This window comes from Sphaerodactylus townsendi, linkage group LG07, assembly GCF_021028975.2.
Source record: "Sphaerodactylus townsendi isolate TG3544 linkage group LG07, MPM_Stown_v2.3, whole genome shotgun sequence".
Lineage (NCBI taxonomy): Eukaryota > Metazoa > Chordata > Lepidosauria > Squamata > Sphaerodactylidae > Sphaerodactylus > Sphaerodactylus townsendi.
In genome coordinates, this window is record NC_059431.1 from 110,120,177 (window position 1) to 110,139,934 (window position 19,758).

A 19,758-nucleotide genomic window follows, 5' to 3' on the forward strand; every position below is an offset into this window, starting at 1 on the left:
AACACCAGTGTGAAAATGGTGTAAAAGGGTTTAAAATGGTATAAAAGGGTTTATACAGTTTTCACATTACTGTTTTTGGCCCATGCGGAATCAGCCAGTGTAAAAGGGTTTATACTGTTTTCACACCATTTTCACACCGCTTTTTTGGCCCATGCGGAATCAGCCAGAGTTTCTCTGCAGGCTCAAGGAACCAGGCAACCTACCGACCTGGTGTTTGCTCACATCCCAGCACAAGGGGGAAAAATGGCTAAGTGATGCCTGTAATCTTGTGGCATTGCCAACAGCAGGAATCCTCTCTAGAAATTTACAATTGCTCACTTTAACTCTTTGCACGACCCATTTTGTTGCTAGCGAGCTCTTTCTGTTTTTTTTCCAGTTTGGCAACAGGTTGAAATGAGCGATTGTGGATTCTTAAAGAGACGTCTTCTGTTCCATTATGGATCGGTGGTTCCTCTTTTTCTCTCTCACCTTGAAATGTAAGGTCAAGAGGAATGTGCTTCTCATTGCCCCAACCAACCCAAGCCGTAAAGGCAAAGACTGATTAGCACTATTCAGAAGCACCCAAAAGGCAAATGTTCCCGCTTTTCTTCCCTCTCTTTTCTTCTTCATCTGCCGTCTTTGATCCCAAGTGCCAGTCTGTCTGATGTCCACCTTACTTTTCTGTGTTAAGCAGAACAGCCTAAGAAGTGCCTTATGCAAACCCCGTACACAGCTTCTGAGTAAAGTTTGCACACTTTTTCCCCCACTCTTAATATTAAATCTGTATGACTGGCAACCTTTTTTTTGGGGGGGGGGGGGGTCTGCTCTGTTTTCATGGAGGCAATAATCTCATTGTTTTCTGTCGGCGGGAGTTCTTGTGTAACGAACAGATGTGCTAACAAAGAAATAAACAAACCAAAAATTCTCTTTCCCAGGTTGGATTGATTGATTTACGCTCCAGTTCTTGGTGCCAACTCTTCAGTTTTATGGAGGGGGTACACTGCTGCGTAGAAATAGGCATTTTGGTAGGTGCAGTTTGTCATGCACCTGTATCTTTCAGAATATTTTCTTTTCACCGACTATGGCCTTGATTGTCCTTTACATCAGTAAGCAGTGTGAAAGAGAAGCTGAAGCAAATATTCCTTGGTCACAATTATGCAGAGATCTCAATAGAAAGGTGTGCTATGACAATGCACATTTTTTCGCAGTGTGAATGGATGCCGTTTAAGAGAGCCTGCTTCAAACAATAATACGGAAGGGAGACGGAAACTTCTGCCCATTTCCACACACTAAGGCTGATTCCGCATGGGCCCAAAACAGCAGTGTGAAAACAGTGTGAAAATGGTGTAAAAGGGTTTAAAACGGTGTAAAAGGGTTTATACTGTTTTCACACCGTTTTCACACCGTTGTTTTTAGCCCATGCAGAATCAGCCTAAGCCTCTGTAAAAGGAGCAAGACATTTTTTCCCCCAAGTTGTTGGCAACCCTCTGTGTGCCTGTTCGTACGCATGAAAACAAAAAGTTTGTTTGCCAAGTACAGAAATCACATGCCTGGCCAGTTGGGGTTAAAGTACAGCCTGGCCCAGTTTACTATTAATCTGAACCGTTCTCCTTTTCCCTGACTCTTTTTATACTTTTGCTCTCTCCTATCACTACTTTGTGTATTCTCTGTTGGCTCTTGCAGAACTGCTTCAAAGTCCATCAGCCTCAATTGGCTTCTAATTTGTGGCCTTTCCTCCTTCTTTTAAAAGGCAGAGCAGCCATTTGGCAAAGGAGGTATATCCTGCAAGTGCAGTTTGAATGAGGCAAACTCCAGCAGCTTCTATGACATACATTCAGATTTTGACAAAATACAAGAAAGCTGTGAGCAAACACTGCAAACTGACCAAAGTAAATCAAGGTGCTGGTTCTGCGATGCTAAGGTTTAGAAGGTTGTAACTCTGCTTATGAATTGTACTACTAAGATATTTCAGATTCCCATAGGCTTTGATCAGTGGTTCTCAACCTTCCTAATGCTGCGACCCTTTAATACAGTTCCTCATGTTGTGGTGACCCCCAACTCTAACATTTATCCATTTTACAAATGGAGAACACTGATGCAGAGAATCTTAGGCGACCCCTGTGAAAGGGTCAGGTTGCAATCGGGATAAAGGAACCTATTTTCCTGTTTTTGCGATCACATGTATCCGTGCAGGCAACTATTGGAGCCCACGGAAACAATCCAAATTGCTGTCATGTCTTCACACAGAGATGCGTCTATTTTTTTTATTACTTCCCACACATGCGTAGCTACGCAGGCATGCACAAATGAACGTCCCACAGCCATTCCAATGTCCCACAATAAAACCAGTTGCAGATGTGAGCCTCAAAATTAAAAAGGAAAAGGGAGGCAAATAAAGTGCTTCCTGCTTGGCTGTTTGCTCGGGAGAGGCCCCAACCCAGGTTTTTTTGAAAAGGATTGCTTGTTTAGCGATTTTCAAAAAACCCAGGTTGGGGGAAATAACACAGGCAGACTTGTTTGGGGGGGCGGGATCTGTGCAAAGTCCCTCCCCCTCAAAAAACGGGTTATTTAGCGTCCTATATTCGTATTTATTGGCTCATGCAAAATGCGCCTTAGCCTAGCTTCCCTCGCAGGGCCACTGTGAAGACAAGAATGGGGTACAGAGGAATTAAAAAAAATCTTGCACCACTATGAGGTCGGATCCCAGTGCCGGTACAAGGGAACCAGTTCATGTCCTGTGCTTGTAGTAAAATATTACCAGTTCCTGATAATATGAGCAGATGGTTCATTGCAGCAGCTTGTAGAACTCAGCAGTACAACTTCATTTAGTAAGAATCTGTCATTTCATTGATACAGACTCAGTTTAGAGGGTTGTCTTTAATTATTTTAAAATGGGAGTTTATCACGTAGGTTTTTCACTGTTAGCCATCTTGGTGGCTGTTGCGAGGGCAGAAAGGTAGGATATACATTTTGTCAATAAACGACAAATGAGGTCATTGTTGGAATGACTGCTCGCTGAAAAATACCTTTTTTCAATCTGTCTTGTTTTATCAGTTAGGGGATTACTATCTATTCTTCTGAACCTAGTCACTTATTGATGGGGGGGGGGGTTAACTTGGTCCCTCGTATGCTGTTCTCCTTTGAAAGATGACAGGGGATAAAATGCAATTTACATTCTTGTCTTGTGGATGTTCAAAACTCCTGCTGTGACTCTTTGCACAGTGGCTGAGTTCTGAAATATTCCTCCAGGAGAAATCTTCTGTGCCAACTGGGAAAACTCTGAGAATACTACTAGATGTGGGAAAAGGTTGTTTTCTAAATGCCTTGGATTCTTTTCGAAACAGATCTCCATCTTCTCTGGATTCTCTTTCATGACAAATCGTAATGTATTGTTGACGGCTTTTGTGGCTGGAATCACTAGGATGTTGTGGGTTTTCCGGGTTGTATGGCCGTGTTGCAGTAGTATTTTCTCCTGATGATTCGCCTGCATCTGTAGCTGGCATCTTCGAATCATAATGTTGTGAGAAGACAAAATAGCCTCAAATAAAACTGGAAAAAAATATTTTCACTCTTCACAGCAGTATATAAATTCTTAACAACATGACAACAATACCTAAAGGCAAGATTAAGTGAATCCAACTGAGAGATTCTGGGCTAATATGTCCCTTTTCCATCATTTCTGACATTTTTTTTCTTAATTTGCCTAGATTCAGGAATTTTTTTTTTTTTTGAGCAACAGGTATACTTTTACACAAAATAATTTTACACAGTGGATTCCCAAGAAGTGCACTGAAGGACACTCCACTAACCTCTGGAAATGTGAATCAGAGATTTTCAACATATTTTCAGTCATAAGGACTAGAAACTTACTTTCTAAAAATGAATCCCAAGTCTTTTCACAACACTGAAATTCTGGATTCAGTAGGCTCTCCAGATGTTCATGGACTACAAATCCCATCAGCCCCAATTGGCCATGCTGGCAGGGGCTGATGGGAATTGTAGTCCATGAACATCTGGAGAGCCACAGGTTGCAGATCCCTGCAGTAGATCTTTCTGCAGCTCTTCAGCATTTCTGGATGCATATCCCTCCCAAAAGACAGTCTCTGCGATCGCCACATCATTTGCAATGCCAAGGAACATCGTAGATGATTCTGGCACATGTTGTAGACGATTCTGGCACACATCATAAGATAAATAGTTCATACAGATCCTGGATCCATTGGTACGTCAGAATCCTACATGCAATGCTCCCACTGCATGGTTGCCATGTGGTGTGAACAAGGGCAAGGCACACATTTCAAATGCACACACAGCTTTGGTGCACATAGATCAGAATCCTGAAAATTCCAGTGGTCAGTTCATGTGTATGAAAGCTATACACCCAAACTATGTCTGTAGCCTCTGTTCAGACACCCAAACTATGTCTGTAGCAGTGGTGGGATCCAAAACTTTTAGTAACAGGTTCCCATGGTGGTGGGATTCAAACTGTGGCGTAGCGCCAATGGGGCTGGGTGGGGCACGACGAGGGCGTGGCCTGGCATTCCAGGGGCGGGGCATTCCTGGGCGGGGCTGTGGCAGGGATGCAGCCACTGCGCCGGTCCTTGGGCGGGAAATGAATGCATGCAGGCTGCCACGTACGCCGGTGCACCTCCTGCTAGACTGCTTCAAGTTCTGCGCACTACTGTGAGAAGAGGGGCGTAACTAAGGCAAAAATCACGTGGCAAAATCACCAATTAGTAACCCCCTTTCGGCGCACACAAGTAATTAGTAACCTACTCTCGGGAACTTGTGAGAACCTGCTGGATCCCACCTCTGGTCTGTAGCCCCTGTTCAGACAACATTGTGATTACGTGCATCAATAGAATCTATGCCCAGTTGGGAAGCTCCTGCTACATGCAGATGTAGTGTCTGGGCATGTGCTCCAAAGCATTACTACGCTATAGTAGCATATAGCAGGCCACACTGGTAAGCTGCTTTTCAGGGAAACTGGATGACCCATCATTACTTCCTGTTGTCCATCTTGCAGAAGCTTACCCAAGGCTTCCATCAATAGCAAAACAAAACATGACTTCTCATGAATGATCTTTTAGGTATGTATTATAACTTGACCAATAACGGAGATAACATCTGGAATAGCAGACTGGCTCCAATGAAATCATAAGGACCCAATGATAATGAAGGAAATACTTCCTGAAATCCTTTGACCCCAAAGGAAAAGAGGTTGACAAACCATTTCTTCCACATATGATTGTTTAATAAGAACCCTTACTAGAAGAGAATGCATTGAGAGGGTGGAAACCCACTAACACAAAGTATGAAAAGAAGGGTATCGAGCCAGTAGATCCTTGAACTTGTCCTCCATTTTTGCCGATAACTCATGAGCCATAAAACTGCTAGAGCCCTTCCTTTACTTTGTGTGGATTAATTATTACTTGGCTTCACACCAAGGGGAACAGGGAAGGAGGTTTGGGACCAAGGCCTATGCTTACCTGTTGACCTGCAGCTGCCCCTGGAATGGAGACTCCAGAGATGGGTTATCTGTTAAGGTTCTGAAATGAGAGAGGTCATCCGTAAAGGGTGGACTTTGCTTTCCTCTTGGGTGTTGGTTCAAAGAGCTCCCCCAGGAGTGCTAAGTGCCCTCTCTGTGCTTTTCCTGCCGCCAAAGTGCCTTGCTGCTCACTCTAAGGCTGCATTTCAGGGAGCTGAGAGACAGTGTCCCATACCCAGAGGTGGGATCCAGCAGGTTCTCACAGGTTCCCAAGAGTAGGTTACTAATTATTTGTGTGTGCCGAGAGGGGGTTACTAATTGGTGATTTTGTCACATGATTTTTGCCTTAGTTACGCCCCTCCTCTCAGCAGTAGCGCGCAGAACTTGAAGCAGTCTAGCAGGAGGTGCATTGGCGTGCGTGGCAGCCTGCCCCTGCGTGCATTCGTTTCCCGCCCAAGGACAGGCGCAGTGGCTGCGTCCTTGCCACAGCCCTGCCCAGGAATGCCCCGCCCCAGAATGCCTGGCCACGCCCCTGTCATTCCCCGCCCAGTCCCATTGGCGCTACGCCACAGTTTGAATCCCACCACCATGGGAACCTGTTACTAAATTTTTTGGATCCCACCGCTGCCCATACCACATGCTTACCTCATGAACTGTGGGGCATCCTGGCCAGGATTTTTTGGGGGGATATGATTGGGTGCTTGGGAGGGAGATGTTGCCTGCCACAGGAGAGGGAACCTGTTCCAAAAGGACACAGTGGTGGGATTACAACCAGTTCTCCGAACTAGACCAAAAATTAGCTACCGGTTCTACTGAACTGGTGCGAATAGGCTGAATCCCACCACTGGGCACTTGATTTTTGAGAACAATTGGCATCTATGCCAATCTATGCCCCACATTTTTTGTTGGCATAAATGCACCTCGGACAGGGGGCATTCAGAAGCCGAAAAGGCTCAAGGTGTTGACTAACACCACAACGGCTTTTTAAAGGCTGTGAGTGTAACTTTAAAAATGAAGCTTAACCACAGGAAACCAAAATACTTCACTTTCAACACACAGCTGTTGCCCAAGTCATTAATGACTCCAGTAGAGTTAGCTTGGAAGCTCGCCTTCCAACAAAGGTTCAATTCAAGAAACATCTCTTTAGACAGGGAGAAGATTTTTACTAAAACTTAATCCTGGTTCCTTCCACACATGTTTGCGGCAGCTAACTGTCAAATAGCTAAAAGTCTGGCGATGTCTCTTCGATAGCATAGGGCAGGGGTCTGCAACCTGCGGCTCTGGAGTCACATGCGGCTCATTCATCCTTGTACTGTGGCTCCCCGTGGCTTGGGTCCTCTCAACCTCCTTCGGAGAGTCACCCTAAGGGTTAATGGGAAAGAGTCCCCGTTCCCAGAGAGGCACAGCCTGAGACAGTTATCCCAAGCCATTTCCGGCTTTCCTGTCCCAGCTGCCTGGTTGGCCAGTGACGGTGATGTAACACTTCATGGATTTCATAACACACTATAATTGTTTATACAAAGCATAAAGGTAACAAAACAATATATACAGCATTATCTTCATTTTAAATGTCAAAAATTATTTGTGGCTCCAAGCGTTTTCTTTTCCATGGAAAACAGGTCCAAATGGCTCTTTGGGTGTTAAAGGTTGCCGACCCCTGGCATAGGGAGAGAACGTCAATGTCCTGGCAAACATTGCATTTAAAAAGCAAGCAAGAGCTAATGTCCAAGGCTACCCAATGTTTGTGTTACGCGTAAGTAAATCCCTGAAATCAAGCACAGTTTCAACTCATCATAAGCAGCTCCTTGGAATGAATTTTTCTTGTGCAATAAATGCATAGCTCTCTCCCAACTATTATGAGTGATTCCCCACCCCCACCCCCGCCTCCTTTTTGGCATAGCTTGTCCTAGAGTGTTTCAGTTGCGTACGCAGACAGAATTTGGCATGTAGATGTTAGCTTTTGATGTTTTATTGTGTAACTGTATTACGCCTTGATTTTACGTTCACTGTTACGTTTTTAAAACACATGTTTTACTTACCTTCTTTAATAAAATTATAAATAGATATTTTGTGTTTGGAATTCTGGTTCAGAGCCCAAGAGACAAGCTGCGGCCACGAAGAAAGGTGTGGCAAGCTGTGCTTGCGGAAAAGGTCCGAAAGAGATAAACAGAAGAGCTTCCTGTGATATCTGAAGCAGATCTAGATAAGGATTTAGAAATAAATACTGCAGACTTAGAGCTGTTTACATTGCATTGCTCGTCTCACCTATTTTCAGGAAAGATTTTCTCTCTGTGTGTATGTATCGGTGTACTGTACATATGTGCATAAGTTTGTGTGTGAAAGAGAGAGAGAGAAAGAGAGAGAGAGAGGATGTACTTTTGATTGGTTGAAAGTGTCACTCAATTGCAGCCAGTTAGAGCTGTTGAGTATTTACTCTCCTCCAATCTGCTGGAAGAAAAGGAGGGGCGGAATAGGGAAAAGTTAATCAGTAACATTACATGGATTAGTATAAAGTATTTCAGAGTTGCTGAGTTTGACCTGTTTGGCTGCAGCTGCCTAACCGACAGGAACTTCTGAAACAGGCTCAGATAATCCCCCAAAGGTACGTGCCACCCTATGTCCTGAAAACTTTTGAGCGATGGTGTATGAATGAATCATGCATGTGTGAGCTAGTCTTGTTTCTGCTGACTACGTCTGTCTCCTCTCCATCTCGGTTTAAACCTTTTAAGCCAAGGCGTCGCATTTGTCACTACTGCCACAGTTTTTAAATAGATGTTTGCAAAGTGACTTTCCATGTCTACTCTTAAAAATGCATGAATCTTTCAGAACTGGTTCCTGGGGCTTGGGATGAATCAAGTTGTTTTGCTTTGCTGGAAGAAATGGTGCCCGGGGTGGAATGAATGAAATGCTTTCATGAAATGTGTGCGTCTAACAAAGCGTTCTGTCAGTCTCTGGTATTAGCAAAGTTGCATCGCCACATACCCATGTCAGCTGCTCAAGAATGGGCAGGAGGGTGAAGGGGTAGCTTTGCAAAAATGGGGTGGGGTGGGGTGGGGGTCATTCACTCTCAACATCGGTTGAGGCAACCATTTCATCTGTACTGTATTGTATCCTAGTGTTGCAAGGGACGAACATCCTCAACAGCAGAAGGTTCAGTACTGTAGAGGGTAGAGAGACTTAGAATCATAGAGAGACTTAGAATCATAGAGTTGGAAGAGACCACAAAGGCCCTCAAGTCCAACCCCCTGCCATGCAGGAACCCACAATCAAAGCACTCATGATATATGATTATGACGACTGAGGCTGAGATTAAGCTTGGGAGAGCCACTCTTATCTCACCTGGGTCTTGGGTCCTTTTCCCTCCTAATGACTCCAGACCAGCTGATTTCTCAAAGATTTATTGTAAAAGTTCAAAACAAAGAAATAAAGCATAAATGGGTTTAGAGAAATTGGCCAGCTGAATGCTTCTTGTGGATCTCTTGGGACCTCCAACCAAGAGGTGCTTCTCTTAGCTTAGCCCATGATAAGAGTCACCTAGGCTTTGTTTCCTTACTCTCCAAGAAAACTTTCCCCCTCGCCATGAAGTTTCCAAAACCTTTGAAGTGTCTTATTTGGGCATCTTCCTGTCCTGGGTACATTTCCATTGCCTTTTGGTTTCCCCATCCGGTGGATCAAAGACCATTTGATCAAAGACCCTTTTTACCATGTAGGTGTGATGCTGCTAGGTTTTACAATATTATTCCATCACAATGATCATCCAGCCTCTGTTTAAAAACCTCCAAAGAAGGAGACTCCACCACTCTCCGAGGCACTGAATCCCATTGTCGAACAGCCCTGACAGTCAGAAAGTTCTTCCTAATGTATAGGTGGAATCTTTTTTCCTGCACCTTGAATCCTTTACTCCTTGCCCTAGTCTCTGATGCAGGAGAAAACAGGCTTGCTCCCTCTTTGACATGGCATCCCTTCAAATATTTAAACATAGCTATTATGTCCGCCCTTAACCTTCACTTCTCTAGACTAAACCTCCCCAGCTCCCTAAGTCTCTCTTCATAGAGCATGGATTCCAGACCTTTTAGCATTTTGGTTGCCCTCCTCTGGACATGTTCCAGCTTGTCAAAATCGTTCTTAAATTGTGATGCCCAGAACTGAACACAGCACTCTAGTGCTCTAGGTACTCTAGTACTCTAGGTACTCTAGTACTGTAGAGGGTAGAGAGACTTAGAATCATAGAGAAACTTAGAATCATAGAGTTGGAAGAGACCACAACGGCCATCAAGTCCAGGTGAGGTCTGACCAATGCAGAGTAGAGTGGTACAATTAATTCCCTCGATCTAGACACTATACTCTTATTGATGCATCCCAGAATTGCATTGGCTTTCTTGGCTGCCATATCACACTGCTGACTCATGTTCAGTTTGTGGTCTGCTAAGACTCCCAGATCCCATTCGCATGTACTGTTGTCAAGCCAGGTGTCAACCATCCCATATCTGTGTATTTCATTTTTTTCTGCCTAAGTGTAGAATATTACTTTTATCTCTATTGAAATTCATTTTGTTAGTTTTGGCCCAGCTCTCTAATCTGTCCAGATCATTTTGATTCCTGCCCCGTCCTCCAGGCTATTAGCTACCCCTCCTAATTTGGTATCATCTGCAAATTTGATTATCATGCCCTCTATTCCATTATCCAAGTCACTGATAAAAATATTGAATAACATTGGGTCCTCCGCTACTCACTTCTCTCCACGATGAATATGAGCCATTGATGAGCACTCTTTGTGTTCGGCCAGTCAACCAATTACAAGAAGAGGAGGAAGAGGAAGGAGGAGGAGTTTGGATTTATATCCCCCCTTTCTTTCCTGCAGGAGACTCAAAGGAGCTTACAATCTCCTTGCCTTTCCCCCCTCACAACAAACACCCTGTGAGGTGGGTGGGGCTGAGAGAGCTCCGAGAAGCTGTGACTAGCCCAAGGTCACCCAGCTGGCGTGTGTGGGAGTGCACAGGCTAATCTGAATTCCCCAGATAAGCCTCCACAGCTCAGGCGGCAGAGCTGGGAATCAAACCCGGTTCCTCCAGATTCGATACATGAGCTCTCAACCTCCTACGCCATCTAACAGTTGCATTGTCTAGTCCACATCTTTCCAGCTTACTTGCAAGAATATCGTGGGGCACCTTGTCAAAGGCCTTACTAAAATCAAGATATGCTACATCCACAGCATTCCCTTCATCTACCAAGTTTGTCTATTAAAATAAGAGATGAGATTAGAGCTTCAGGAATCCCAGAAGGCTGAACTGAGGGCATGTTGGCTGGGCAGCCTCCTCCCAGTTTATCTGAGAAATCTTCCAAGGACCCAGTATGTTTTCTTCGACCGTGGGACTGCAGGAAAGAGTTTCTTGCACCGACTGAGGCTATGGAACCAGTATTTCAGGCGGCTGGAGCTGTTATTGCTTGTTGTGTGCACCCAAGAATTTTGCTAATCCTGCTGCCTTGAGCAATCTGTTGCAAGCCAACCACACTCCTGGACACACCCACCTCTCCGTTGTTCTTTGGCTCACATTGTGTATTTGTATTGGACTTTGTCAGATATCGTCAGCCTCGAGGGATGCCAGCCTCCAGGTTGGGCGTGGGGATCTCCTGGAATTTCAGCTCCTTTTTATACTACAGAAGTGCAATCCCATGGAAGATATACTTGATCCTTCCTCCTATTTGATGGTATGAACTGTGATTCTAGTTCATTGTGGTCAAACAATCAGAAGTTCTCCAGATGTTATGGACTACAGTTCCCATCATGCTGGCAGGGGATGATGGGAACTGTAGTCCATAACATCTGGAGGGCCGCAAGTTTGACACCTGTGCCCTAAATGATTGTGCTAGAGGGGCAGATAATGTCATCTGCAGAAAATGGAGCAAAAGGTTCTAGCAGTGGTGGCCAACCTATGGTGCGCCAGATGTTCATGGACTACAATTCCCATCAGTCCCTGCCAGCATGGCCAATTTCAGGGGCTGATGGGAATTGTAGTCCATGAACATCTGGAGCACCATAGGTTGGCCACCCCTGTGTGTGTCCATTCTCTAGTTCTTCACTGCAAAGCATTGAATGAAACCAATTGGAGAAGGGTTCAGGGTTTATACTACATGTGGAATTGTGGGGCAACAGCAGAGTCGGCCAGTGGTCACGAGGTTGAATTTGCTCCAGAAATTTCAGGAGAGATTGTGGACACTTACTTGTGAACAAATTATCCTTTCACACCTTGGGTGTGAAAAGATCAGGCTAGGATGATGTGGTTTGTCTGCTAGAAGGCTAATCCATACAGCAGATGAAAACAATAGTCCGTATGTCCAACCATACTGCCATTTCAACATATCCACATTTTCGCTTGTGAAATGAGTTGTGGGGAAAGTGACTTCTGGAGATTTCTACAAAAGACTCCCACTTTATCTGTGGTATTCACAGGAGTCCACTGATTCCCAGCAAGAAGAATTCAGGGGCATCAGTGAGATGCAACAGAAGGGAGAAATGGGACTGTCCTGTAGTGAAAAGTGTGTGGATGGCTGGATGAAGGCCCGTCTTGAGTGATTTTTGCCTTTGTGCTTTCTAGGAAGGCCTATGAAAACTTGGCCACAAATCCTATTACAGTTTGTTGTTGAGACCCAAAGTATGGTAACCAACCTCTAGGTAGGGAATGAAGATCTCCTGGAATTACAACTGGAGATCTCTGGAGATCAAGTTCCTCTGGAAGAAATGGCAGCTTTGGGAGGTGGACTGCATGAAATTACATCCCTACCAAATTCCCTCTTCAGATCTCCAGGAATTTCACCAGCTGGAGTTGGCAACCCTAGCCCAGAGGCTGGTCACAAGACATACACTGTTGATCAATTTTTTAAATCCTGCTTTTCCTCAAGGCAATATCTGTGGTTCTCCTTTCCTCACCTTGCTGTCAAGTAGCTTAGTCTTCTAGGATCACACCCAGTAAACCTACATGGCAGAGAGTGGATCAGAACTAGGATCTCTCAAGCTTTCTTCAATGCAAAATGGTTCTAGTGGAAAGATGGAGAAGCTCCAACAGCCCACCAGTTCATAAATAACAGCAGATGGTTTCTCCAACGCAGCAGCCTAGTTCCTCTCTGTCTTGCCCAGCATTTGACATGATATTGTTTTATTGTCAGGGGCAGTCAGCCTCAATACCTTTGCCCCAGGAGAAATGGCACTGCTGCTTTGCTTCGCCAGAGGAAAGGGGGATATGGTAACAGTTTCAACTCCATGCGTCAGGGAGGTCAATGAAGCTCGAGACCCAGTTCAAAGTGAGTGACCGATTTCTGCAGAAATGAGAAGGCATATGTGCCTTTGTATCTTTTTTTTTAATTCCTTACTTTTAACGCTCCATGATAGAATTTGGGATTTCCCTGAAAGGGTTGGCCGAACAAAGGGAACCCTTTATATATTTCTGTGAGGTTTCCTCCCTCCCATTTCAAAGCTCTGCCTTTCCATTTTAGCCGTCCTGGAGAGCAAGTGAGATTACCCTGTGGCAGATGGAAGGGGCCCCTTTGTTGTCGTAAGCACGTTTCCTGGAGGCATTAGAGAATTCCTGGCTGAGTACACACACCACACACACACACACACACAGCTATCCTTCCCTCAAAGCAGTCTCTGTCTCTCAGCTTTCTGTCTCTTCCTTATTAATACCCAAGTTCAAATCCCTGCTGGTTTCTTGGAAGCTTGCTGGATGATATCACGCCAGCACATACTCCAAGCCTCGGCCGATATTTGGATGGGAGACCTCCATGGAATGCCAGGGTCATGACACGAAGGCCAGCAAGGGAAAACTACCTCCAAATGTAAACTATTACAAGATAAGAAGGAGAATATTACTAAATGGGTAGCAAAATTCTGCCTGTTCATTATGAAAAAGAAAAAAAAATGATCTGAATATGGTATCCCCCTTAGATATTTTTGTTTTGTTTAGTGTTTGTATGCTGTTTGGCGTGTTTACAAAGTATAATGATATATAGATGGATAGTGCTGGAATACGGGAGAGAGATCTGCATTCCTGTTTTGTTGTCGATATTTTGGAGATTTGTAATATATCTGGTCATTGACTGTAAATAAAGTCTTCTTCTACCTCCAAATGTCTTGTCTTGAAAACCCCACCAGGGGTGACTTGATGGCAGGAAAAAAAATGCGCTGTTGATGTTTTCAGTTTAAATCTGTTTAAAACAGATCCCAACACATATCCTATGGAATGATCATTCTAGGTGTGTAGCTCTCTTTGTCAGATGCACTACGGTATATTTATTTAATTGTTTATTAGATTTTTACCCCACCCATCCCCAAGGGGCTCAGGGTAACAATATGTCCATGATTGCTGTGCTAATATTCACAACAGTAAGCTGACAGGGGCAGGAAGAGATGTTACCAAGAGAGACTGCTTTGATTTAGGCTAAAAAAATTGTTTTAAGGAACTGTTCTGGCTTGTGCATTTGCTAGGACACAGTGTGACTCTGTTTTATGCTTTAATTTGAAATGACCATAGAGTTCCCAGTGAAGTAGAGTGGAATGACATCACTTCCAGGTTTGGCCTATTTTCCTCATGGCCAAAATAACAACCATTGAGAGGCATAGTGGAGTCAATGGGACCCCCAAAGGGGTCCCAACCCACAGGTTGAGAACCACTGGCTTAGATCCTAAAAAAACTTACCGCTGATGGAAAGCCTTCTTCACCTCTTCCTCCCACAGCAATCTCAATTTCCCCCCCGAACGACCCTTTCACAGGGGTCGCCTAAGACTCTCTGCATCAGTGTTCTTCCATCTGTAAAATGGATAAATGTTAGGGCTGGGGGTCACCACAACATGAGGAACTGTATTGAAGGGTCGCGGCATTAGGAAGGTTGAGGACCATTGGTGCAATCCAAAGTCTTGTTGAAGGCTTTCATGGCTGGAGCCAACTGGTTGTTGGGCCTTTCTGGGATATGTGGCCGTGGTCTGGTAGTTTTTACTCCTAATGTTTCGCCCGCCTCTACAACTGGCACAGCCCGGAAAACTCACAACAGCCAGAAATCCAAAGTCCCAGCAGAAAAAGAAGGTAGTTCTACCAGTTTTAGGGTCTGAAAACCCAGGAGAAGGCTGCAGAACTCTCATCCCTGCTTCATTACCCACCAAGATTAGGCTTTAGATGTGATCTGATACGACCAGTGTACCAACAATGTTGAAATCTTTCCAGTTTTCCCGCTCTTTCCCCCACCCTCCTGCCCTTTGACCTCAACGGGTTGGAATATTAACCAAAGGCAACCTTTGTGCTAATGTTAGTAGAGATTTTTCTCCCTTTTTTGTGCTCCGCTGCCCCAAGCAAAGAGAGAGGGTTAAACTCTAGCACCGTTGACACCACACCCCCGTGTCCTGTTGGAGCTCTGCCAGAGACTGCATAAGGCAAACAGTTTTATTTGATTAAGATGCCACGGACGTCTCTTGAGGGAACACCCCAAAAGCTTCTGCAGAATGGTAGTGCTATATCCAGACTTGAACATTTTGTTTTCTGGGTACTATGTAAGGGGAATGTTTTAAAAATCATGAAATAAACACTCAGCAGTTAATTTTGTCCAAAAAAGAGGAAATGTGTGTGTGGGGGGGGATGTACCAATTTTTACTGGTACAGAAGACCATTCTGGGATCATGTCTTGCCTTTTACCAGTAAGCAGAAGGTCACATGGATGGGCCTCGGTGCACGCCAAAGGCACTAAGTGAGTCCAAATAATACTGCATTCTAAGTAATTCGCTGCAAATACTTCTATCCTGCATAGAGTCCCGTTGTTTTTGGATGTACTGATTCGGACTTTGGTTTCATCTTGTGGCTGAGATGCTCATCCATGCACTACACATCCCAACACTGGCATGGCATATCTAGGGTGGGACAAGCCAGGGCACATGCCCGGGGCAGCACTTGACGGAGGGTGCCCTGACTGGCCCTTTGCAAGACAGGAAGTTGCTGGGCCTCCTCCTTCGGGTTGCACTGTGCCACAGAGCTGGTCTAACCCATGGTTTAGTCTCAAGTAAAGTGTGTATTTGAGTGCGACCTCAGTCTACCTGCAAACAAGTTCTTCTCAATTTCAAATATACCAGTACTTAATGAACCTGCTCTAGAACTGGCATAGATTTGTACTAAGGGTGCTTGAACGTAGAAAAGCTTTATTTGGGACATTAGGCTGACAGCTGAAATGTATTTTGGCATGTTGTCTTCAAAAACAGTTGTGATTTAGCCAGTGGTGGGATCCAAAAATTTTAGTAACAGGTTCCCATGGTGGTGGGATTCAAACTGTGCCGTAGCGCCAATGGGGCTGGGCAGGGCACAACGGGGGCGTGGCCGGGCATTCCGGGGGCAGGGCATTCCTGGGCGGGGCTGTGGCAAGGACGCAGCTGCTGCACCGGTCCTTGGGCGGGAAATGATTGCACGCAGGTGCAGGCTGCCACACACACCGGTGCACCTCCTGCTAGACTGCTTCAAGTTCTGCGCGCTTCTGCTGAGAGGAGGGGCGTAACTAAGGCAAAAATCACGTGGCAAAATCACCACTTAGTCACCCCCTCTCGGCACACATAAATAATTAGTAACCTACTCTCGGGAACCTGTGAGAACCTGCTGGATCCCACCTCTGGATTCAGCTTTTCTGCATACTCTTTAACCATGGTCCTCATGGACGTCTGCCGGCCATTTTGGACATTTTCTGCCCAGCTGGGGCCATGTTGAAGGCCTCCTGTAATGCAAATAGCTCAGTTGAACTCCTCTTGTGCAGTGCAGTTAAACCCTTCTGAGAGAAAGGCGGAGGGGAGCCAGTTCAGTAGCAGACAGACAGGCTTTCATTTGTAGGCTCTGGACCTCTGAGGTACTTTGCCAGAAAGACATTGTTCAGGGCTGTAGCATCAGAAATTGGGGGCCACAACAATCAATACGTGGTCTGCAGCCCAGCACATCTCAAGCTCAACACACAGAAGGTTTTTCCTCAATAAAGTACTTCTTTTGTTGGTTTGTGCTTCTGGGGCTTGTCTTAAATGTGGTTGTGGATGAATAACACAAGAACTGAGGGTTGCCAATCTCCGGGGGGTAGCTGGAGATCCCTCACTATTACTCTCACTATTATTCTCACTATTGCTCTCCAGGTGACAGAGGTCAGTTCACCTGGAGCAGGGGTCTGCAACCTGCGGCTCTCCAGATGTTCATGAACTACAATTCCCATCAGCCCCTGCCAGCATGAACAATTGGCCATGCTGGCAGAGGCTGATGGGAATTGTAGTTCATGAACATCTGGAGAGCCGCAGGTTGCAGACCCCTGACCTGGAGAAAATGGCAGGTCTGGAAGGTGGACTCTATGGTATTATTATTCCCCACTGATGTCTCTCCCTTCTCTAAACACCACCATCGTCAGGCTCCAATGCTAACATCTCCAGGCGTTTCCCAACCTGGAGCTGATAACCCTACAATAACCTATTTTGATATCTGAGCTAGAATCAGGAACTGTAGAGGAGGGCAAAGATGCCGTTGTCATTCAAGGTATTGAGAAACTGCAGGTATTGCTGATTGGGATCTCTTCCACTTGAACCATGGAAATCAGCCCCCCACCTACTGGGTGAAACACTCCGCCATGCAAAGACTGAGGAATTAGTTAAAAGGCAAATGGAGCAGCAGGTTAGCAAACATTGGGAAAGCTGCCCAGGTAAACAAGGTGTTTGTTAGTGGAGAAGGAAACATCTGATAGGAACAAACCTTCTGATCTGTGGTTGCCGAGAACTTTGCTGAGTCTGCAGTTAAGGGTGCCCTGTTTGTTACTTTGACCCAGTTTTTAATGGACAACCTGTTTGCTCTTTAGTAGTTTTAAAACCTTCTGTAAAAATGAGGATAGAATAATTACATGGCTTGTACACCTTTCGTAAGAGTAAAACGAGGCTTGATGGATCACACCAGAGGTTCTTCTAGTCCAGCGTCTTATTTCTCACTCTGGCTAGCCAACCAGATGCTTCTGGGAATCCTACTAACAAGGAATAAAGGCAATAGCCACCCCAAAAAGTTGTACCCCCAACTGGCATTCAAGATCATATTGGTCATCGTCGGTAATGAACGCTCATGGACTCTTCCACCTCGATGGATCTGTCAAATCCCCTGTTAAAGTCTTCTAAAGCAGTGGGTGTCACGTCATAGTGGTTTATTTACTAACTGGTTATGCAGCCAGTGGCGTATTTACCTAGGGAACATGGGATACCCTATGTCCCTGGGCGCCCCCTAGTGGGGGTGCAAAAATTTCAAGTTCATTTGTGGGTTTTTTTGTATTTTTTAGTTTTTTCCAGTTTTTGGCTTGCAGGGGCGCAGTTTTTAGGCTAGCGGCACCAAAATTTCAGCGATTTTTCAGCAGACCCTCCTGATGATACCACCCAAGTTAGGTGAGGTTTGGTTCAGGAAGTCCAAAGTTATGGACTCCCAAAAGGGGTGCCCCATCCCCCATTGTTTCCAATGGGAGCTAATAGAAGATGGGGCTACACCTTTGAGGGTCCATAACTTTGGACTCCCTAAACTAAACTTTCCCAAACCTAGATGGTATCATCAGGAGAGTCTCCTAAAGATACCCTGAAGTTTTGATGCTGCTATCTTAACAATAGCACCCCTGACAGCAGGCACCCTCCAAATTTATTTTAAATCCACCCCCTTTGGCATGGACTTAAAGGGAGAATGTGAGGTCCCCAGTTTAAACATTGAAAGTGATGCTGTTTGGGGGTGGATTCCTCTGGAGGGGTTTTGTGACAGATACTGCTGACATTTTTTTGGTAAACATTTTGCTGGGGGTGATTTGTGAGAGATTAACATGCTTAATACCAACTTGCACTGGCTTGGAGCAGTTTCTCAGGCTAATAACCTACCTCATAGGGCTGGTGTGAGGACAAAATTAGGAAAGAGAATTGGTGGGGAAAGAGCCCGCCAATTGCTGGGGGTGGGAGGTGTTTAGTGAGCTGGTGCAAAAAAATCATTGTTTGGTCATGGTGGGGGAGGGTGGCCGCCCATATGGGGGGGAGGGGCGCCAAACTCAGGTTTTGTCCCCGGGCTCCAGTTTGCCTAGATATGCCTTTGTATGCAGCATGTCACATAATCTGAAATTAAGACATTCAGTTAAGGCATCCAGTATTCCACATTATGCAGTGTGTGACATGATGTTGTGTAAATGGCCTTTGAGGACCAAAGAGCTCAAAATGAAGTGTAGAAGAACAGCAAATAAATTCCTAATCACGGGCCATGAGTATGTAGATTTGCTAGGTATTCAATTTCTAATCCTGTGTCTAACATGTATTTCTTTGCCTGCCATTCTCAGTGAAACTCACGGAGGATTACATGGTATAAAACAATGCAGTCTCCTAGCATGACACCTCTAATAAGCAATGCTCGAGACCAGGATTACAAATGAGAAACAAAGGCAAAAAACAAAAGGACCAGATATGACACGTAAAATGTTAATAATGCAAAAAATATGGAATAATGAAAGTAACGCAGCAGGATAATATATACTGTACACAAAAATGGTTGGGAAACAATGGGAGTTTATGGCATAGTTGCCAGACTGGCTGAAGGAAGTCCCCTTGTTTTATCTTGGGCTTTTGTGACAATGTTCCTCTTACTGAAATGAAATCAGATTGCAAAAATGTATCAGTCTCTCTTTTTACAAAATTGGTGCTTTGCATGTTTGAAAGTAGCCCACAGTCCAGGAATGGATCACTTCCTAACTATCCAAGGGATCAATTAGTACCTTCTAGTTTTGGGGCATTTTGCAAAGAATGCTCGGCCTAGATCAGATCTTTTTGTATTAGCTGTTCAGAGATCCTAAACATCCAAAATAAGCTCTCTCATGCTGAGAAATCAGATCATGCCAGTAGAACATGGAGATTCTAAATTAAAAATAGCACTCATCTCTGATCTATCATCTACCTGTCCTTTACATACACTGTTCATAATTTAAACGGCATTTTAAAATACACCAAAGGGCCCTTTCGCACATGCAGAACAATGCACTTTGGATCCACTTTCAATGCACTTTGCAGCTGGATTTCACTGTGCGGAATAGCAAAATTCACTTGCAAACATTGGTGAAAGTGGATTGGAAGTGGATCTGTCTGTGTGAAAGGTCCGTGAGGAAAGTCATTTTCAAATCCTGTCTTTAATTTCTGTAAGAAACCGTTCATCAGTCACCAGGGAAGCCAGCCTTTGGAGCAGAATGAACTGGGATGCCTTGAAGTCATTAAAGTTTGGGTTGTTTTCATTTGTCTTCAG

General features: G+C 44.8%; 1 long non-coding RNA gene across 1 annotated transcript; it reads left to right on the forward strand.

The window, feature by feature from the left end:
- Positions 1-6,090: 6,090 nt before the first annotated feature.
- On the forward strand, positions 6,091-7,531 carry LOC125436910. Its single transcript, XR_007245134.1, has 2 exons — positions 6,091-6,997; positions 7,087-7,531. It is a non-coding gene; the product is annotated as an uncharacterized LOC125436910 (long non-coding RNA).
- The last annotated feature ends 12,227 nt before the right edge of the window (positions 7,532-19,758 follow it).